Source organism: Mus musculus, chromosome 7 (genome assembly GCF_000001635.26).
Source record: "Mus musculus strain C57BL/6J chromosome 7, GRCm38.p6 C57BL/6J".
Lineage (NCBI taxonomy): Eukaryota > Metazoa > Chordata > Mammalia > Rodentia > Muridae > Mus > Mus musculus.
In genome coordinates this window covers 21,562,601-21,568,718 of record NC_000073.6, presented here as the reverse complement: position 1 = coordinate 21,568,718, position 6,118 = coordinate 21,562,601, and the positions used below count along the sequence as shown (strand labels likewise).

Sequence of the window (6,118 nt, the reverse complement as noted above, 5' to 3'; positions counted from 1 at the left end):
AGGCAAGTCATAGAGGGCCTGATGACGGAGCAGGATCTGAAGATGATGGAGCAGGATCTGAAGGCCTGCTACTCAATTGAAGAGAACTTCGACACTAACTATAAGATGCTGAACACACTGGGTGAAGGAAAATTTTCAGTGGTGAAACGAGCCTTCCATGTCCCCACAAGTACCTCTGTGGCTGTAAAAATTCTCCAAAACACCAAGGAGTACACCTCACCCATCTGCAGGGAAGCCAGGATTATGAAATCACTTAGCCATCCTAACATTATCAAGCTGTTTCATGTGGTCCAGAGAAGAGAGACTACCTACCTGGTGATGGAGTATGCCTCAAAGGGAGAGCTACAAGATCGCATCATCAAAGTGGGGTCTTTAGAGGAGAGCGAGACTCGAAGGTTGTTTGCCCAGATAGTACATGCGGTGCAGTACTGCCATGACCATCACATTGTCCATAGAGACATAAAGGCCAGCAACATCTTGATCAACTACAGGGGAAATGCCAAGCTGTGTGATTTTGGCTTGGCTGCTGAAGTGATTCCTGGACAAAAGCTGGCAGGTTTCTGTGGCACGCTGCCCTACTGTGCCCCGGAACTCTTGCAAGCAAAAAAATATGAGGGCCCCCCCTGTAGATATCTGGAGTTTAGGGGTCCTCCTGTTCCTCATGGTATCTGGGAACTTGCCTTTCCAAGGCAGGTATTTTGTGGACTTAAAGCAGGAGATCATCTCTGCAAACTTCAGCATCCCTTCCCATGTTTCCATTGATATTCTCAATGTCATCATTGAACTGCTGATGATCAATCCCAGCAGGAGGCCAACCATCCACCAAATCATGAGGCACCCCATGATCAGGGGCAGTGAGGCATGTTTACCACCTACTTCCACACAGATTTCCCAGGCACCCCAAGCCACAGCATTGTCAGGACCATGAGAGTCATCACATAGAAGCCTGACAGGAATATGTCCTCCTGCAGTCCCCAAGAGGAGCTCTGTGGATACCTGCAGCCACCTAAGAGTGTAGGTGTTCCAGGATCCTCCTCTGGGGATATCTTAGAGAAAGAGACCCTCATGGAAAAAAGAACCTCACCCAGGAAGAGGACATCAAACAAGAAGAGGTTGTCCATCAGAAAGTTGCTGTCATTTGAGAAGAACCCATTATTGGTGGCCAGCCTCAGGATGGAGGTGGAGCCACCCTGCTACATCTACTCTAGTAGTGACTCACTTGACAGGCTTAGAAACCTGGAAGCAGTCCTGAGGCAAAGAGTTTCACGGAAACTTAGTCTCCTGGAACCATAGCATCCCGTATAATAAATGCTCCAAACTTGTCCTTGCGAATGGATCTGTGTGTTTTCTTTCAGTATTGTTTTATTATAGGTGCCTCCAAGCAATGACTTGCTCAATATCTAAGCCAAATCGAACTTTGCTCCCTGGCCTTCAACAATGCCCTAGTCTTGAGCTGGCCCTGGGCTTGGAATTCAGTAAAAATGTTGCCCATTCAGTGACATTCAGAATTGCCTCTAGTATTGTAAGAGAGATAGTGAAAGAAATCAGGCATTACTATCTACTACATAGAGCTAGAAATCTCAGGGCAAGCTTAACAATGTAAGTTTAGAATTCTTATTATAGTTATGTATGGCATACTACATTACTTATTAGTAGAAAGTCCCCCCAATACTATCACTTAGAATAAAAGCCAAGCTGTTCCCATATACAGGAATTTACAATGGTTTAGGAAGTAGATCGGGCTGTGGTTTTAGAGTATTGCATTATTGATGAGAAGGTTAGCTAGAGCGGAACTCCCTAATTAGAACCATGACTTGGGCATGAAAGCCCTTGCCTCGAGAGTGTAAAGACCTCAAACACTTGGCTTCTAAGAATATAGCTGATCTTAGATAGAGAGGACTTTGTCTCAATTGTTTTATTGCCCAGTTCCTGCCAGTTTTTATGTTTGCATTTCTCTGTTCTGTGTAAAAGTCATTAAGCATCCGGTAACCTCATTGTACCTTGCCGATGTGTCACCTAATTCCCCTATTTTCTTCTGTATTAAAAGTCTGGTACTCAATTTGACAAATTACATTCAGATAGCACACTCCCTTGTGTTCGTATTTGTTTGTCATCCAGGCCAACTCCATGCCCACTGATAACTGGAACCCCGAGTTTCACCCTTGGATCTAGGACCCAAGTGAGGTTCATCTGCAGCACTTCCCCTTGTATCTGGTGACACCATTGGAAGGAAATAAGGAAGATAACCATGAACTGTCTCTGAAATCTGTGCTGCTGCCTGCCATTAACAAAGAGAAGGAGTTTTGTTTTTAATTTTTAACTCTCTATCATTTTTATTTGTATAAATATTTTATCCCACCTGCTAATTAGGCAACTCCCAAGGCTGAGTGGCTCTGCCCGACTACTCCAACTTCTTGGGATTCTGTAATGTTCTTGCAAAGTGAGGAATCCTGACCAGAGGCAGGGGCACTATAGTCTTTGGATTCTTTAATGAAAACAGATCAGACTTTCCTCCTTGCTCAGCCTCCAGAGAGGTACCAGCTAGGTCTGGGGATAGCAATGTCAGTCTGAGCCATCTACACTGGGAGTAGCTCAGCACCGTGTCACTGGGTTCCTCAATAGCCAGGACCTGGTACACCATGTCTCAGGCAGCAATTCATGCCAGTACAGCCTTCAGCCCTTGAAAGGCTGCTGTGCACACAGAGATGAGTTGGTAACCACAGTCTTACTGAGGCCAGGACTATCTGGAAAGGCATTCGGGGTACCCAAGTCAAGCAGCACATAGAGGTCAGGTTCAGAGTCAAATTGTTCACCTTAGCTAGGTCCTTCACATTCAGGAAGCCTTTAGAAACGTCCCTATTAGTTCCTGAAAAACAAAACAAACAGTAAACATGATGGAAAAAATGGCACAGCAGAAGGGTGCTCTTCTCCTTCCCTCCCCTTTCCACAGTTCCTCCCCTTAGATAACCAGGTAAGGCTAAGCCTATAGTAACACTGGTCCATTCTCTCTCCTATTGGACTTTGGAATTTTCAGGACTGACTCTCTACCTACACAAAGGGCATTGAAGTTAGAGCTCACAGTCCTGGTCTGGAAAGGAGTCTCACCTGCATGGTTGATGAGCAGCAGGCTTTACATCAGCTCAGTCTTAGGGAGCTCATGCCCAGAGCAGAGAAACTGCTGCCCAATGGCCTTAGAGTCCAGATAGGGGGCTGTAAACACCACTCACAGGCCAGGCTGTTGCTTGGCCATCTCTGCCTTCAGTAACTGCAGCACTGAGTCACTGCTTGCACTTAGGAGCAATGAACCTGGAGACAACAACCAGGCCAGCTGTGGGGCCAGGGCTTTCCCCAAACCCTAGGTGGGACCCCTCAGCACACACACAGGGCAGCCCAGCCTACTTCCTCCAGGCCTGGAACTTAACAACAAAAGCATCTACTTAACTGGCATGGGGCAGCACCTCTCACTCCCCTTGGTCTGGGAGAGAGGAAATTCAGGCCAGCATCCACTTGGGTTGGGTAAAAAAGGTGACCAATAGCCAGGGAGGCTTGGCTCAGCAGGACATCCCAGTCCCCCAGAGCTTCCAGGTTCCCCTTGGGCTGCTTGCACAAGAAGATCAGTCCTTTCTGGGACACATGTTCCTAATCTCTAACCTGTTCCCAAATCAGCTTCCTCCTCCAGGGTTGGTTTGTCTTCATCCATAGGGGACATACCAGGAAGTGACCAGTGACTGCCTTGGATTAAGTCCTTGCCTGTGTAGAGCTTGTGGTCCCTTGCACTCTGAAGCCTTCTCTGGAAGAGCACAGCAGCTCTCCCAGGAGATGCTGGGCAGACAGAACAAATAAATGACACACGGGCCAAAAGAAAGGCTGAAAATCACAACAATCTCATGAACAAGACCCATCTTGAGTAAAAACACACCTTGATGCGCTGGGAACTGTGAACAGCAGCCTTATCTTGTAACCTGTCTCATGCATCTCAAAAAACACTTCATAATCTCAAACAAGACTTCTCAGAACTCTGGAGCTCTTGGAGGAGGATAAGGAGTGTAAGACATGGATTGCTTTGTTGCATGAGGTAAGCTAGAGTACATCCAAATTACAGGCATGCAGGTTACGGGCTAGCCCCTCTTTGTTTTAGAAAGTTACAAGTGTTAGGCCTAGTCACTTATCTGGGTCATATAGGGAGGCCAGCAATTGGAGGGGGCCACTCTCCAGTCCCAATTTTTTTTTACTGGCTGAGGCTTTTATCCTAGGCCAATGAGATAGGGATCAAGATGCAAGCTCTATAGGCCTATAGGAGGAGAGAACTGGACTTTCTCTATCTACGTTTAAAAAAAAAAAAACACTCTCAAATGTTGTCAAATCATCCCCTTAGCGATTCATGCCTTTTCTGTATGCCAAAGTTCCCTTTCTGCAGAATTGTATATTTAAAACTACTCAGTTATCACTAGTCTCTTGAATTTGTTAACTTATTTCCAAAAGGACCTTCAACAGATAAAGCAAGCTCAAGGTCAGCTACTCTATATGAGACCCTGTTTCAAGACAAAATGTAATGCAGGAAAGAAAAAAAGGTGGAGGTGGAGAGATAGCCCAGTCAGTCACAGGCTTGCCTTGATGAGTTTGAACCCCAGAACATGTGGGAAGCAGTTTCCACTGTGCCTGCTTGGCCTAACTGGTAAACAAGCAATATGCGCATGTGCAAGAGTGTGTTCACGCCGAGTCACTGCCCAAACCCGGGGTGTGCTGAGAGAGCAGCCAATCAGGTGTGGACACGCCGCACTGAGGTATATATAAGCAGCGCCTTTTTGGGGCTCGGGGTCTTCCTCTTCATGCTGAAGCTAGCGTAATAAAGCATTGCTGCAGAAGGATCCGGTTGTCCGCATGTGTTCTTGCTGGTGAGATGATAGCATGCAGGACAAGAACACACATTGAAAATGCTAGGTGTGCAACGAAAGAGTACACATGGAGGAATCCATGCTTCCAGCTACATATGTAGCAGAGGATGGCCTTATCTGGCATCAATTGTTGGAGAGGACCTTGGTCCTACAGAAGCTTGATGCCTCAATGTAGGGGGATGCTAGATTGGTGAGGCAGGAGTGTGTAAGTGGTTGGTGGAGCATTCTCAAACAGGCAAAAAGTGGGGCACGGAAAGGGTGGTTTGCAGAGGGGAATCTAAGAAAGGAAATATTGTTTAAAATGGAAATAAATAAATTAATAAAAAGGAAAAGAAGAGATAATGCTAGGTGGCTAGGCATGGTGCTTGCTTTTAATGTAGGACTCCAAAGGCTGAAGCAGGTTGATTTCTGAGTTCCAGGCCAGCCTGGTTTACAAAGCTAGTTCTATGACATCCAGGGCTCCACAGGGAAACCCTGTCTTGGCCAGACAGCAGTGATGCCTTTAATTCTAGCACTCAGGATGTAGAGGCAGGTGACCCTCTGAGTTTGTGGCCAGTCAGGTCTACAGAGTGAGTTCCAGAACACACAGAGCTACACAGAGGGAAACCTACTTACAAAACAAAACAAAACAAAACAAAACAAAACAAAACAAAAAAAAACACTTTTTAAAAGGAGGCCATGCATGAAATGAATAACAATAAACATTGTCCTCTGGCCTCCACCCCCTAAAACCTCTGAACACACCCAGTCACCCAGGTATAAACACACACATTAACATACTGAGGAAGAAAGCCAGGACAAGGAAAGTTTCTTAAACAAAAGTAGGCATAGAGAGTCTTGTTAGAGTCTTTTAAAAAAATTATTGCACATATGTGAGTACACTGTGGTTTCTTTCAGGAGGAGCAGAAGAGAAAATGTGATCCCATTACACATGGCTGTGAACCACCATGTGGTTGCTGGTAATTGAACTGAGGACCACTGGAAGAGCAGCCAGTGCTTTTAACCACTGAACTATCTTTCCAGCCTCTATATCTCCCTTTTTAAGGCTCTTTGAATGTCTTATTTATTTATTTATTTATTTATTTATTTATTTACTTACTTACTTACTTACTTACATATGTGTATGGGTGTTTACGTGCATGTATGTCTCCGCACTACTTGTGTGCAATTCATAGTGGAGACCAGAAGATGGCCTTAGCTTCTCCGGGGACTAGAGATATAGA

At 45.6% G+C, this 6,118-nt stretch overlaps 2 pseudogenes; one reads left to right on the top strand and one right to left on the bottom strand.

Annotated features, from left to right (window-relative positions):
- The first annotated feature begins 21 nt into the window (after positions 1-21).
- Positions 22-1,046, top strand: Gm4545 (annotated as a pseudogene).
- On the bottom strand, positions 2,585-3,394 carry Gm18056 (predicted gene, 18056; annotated as a pseudogene).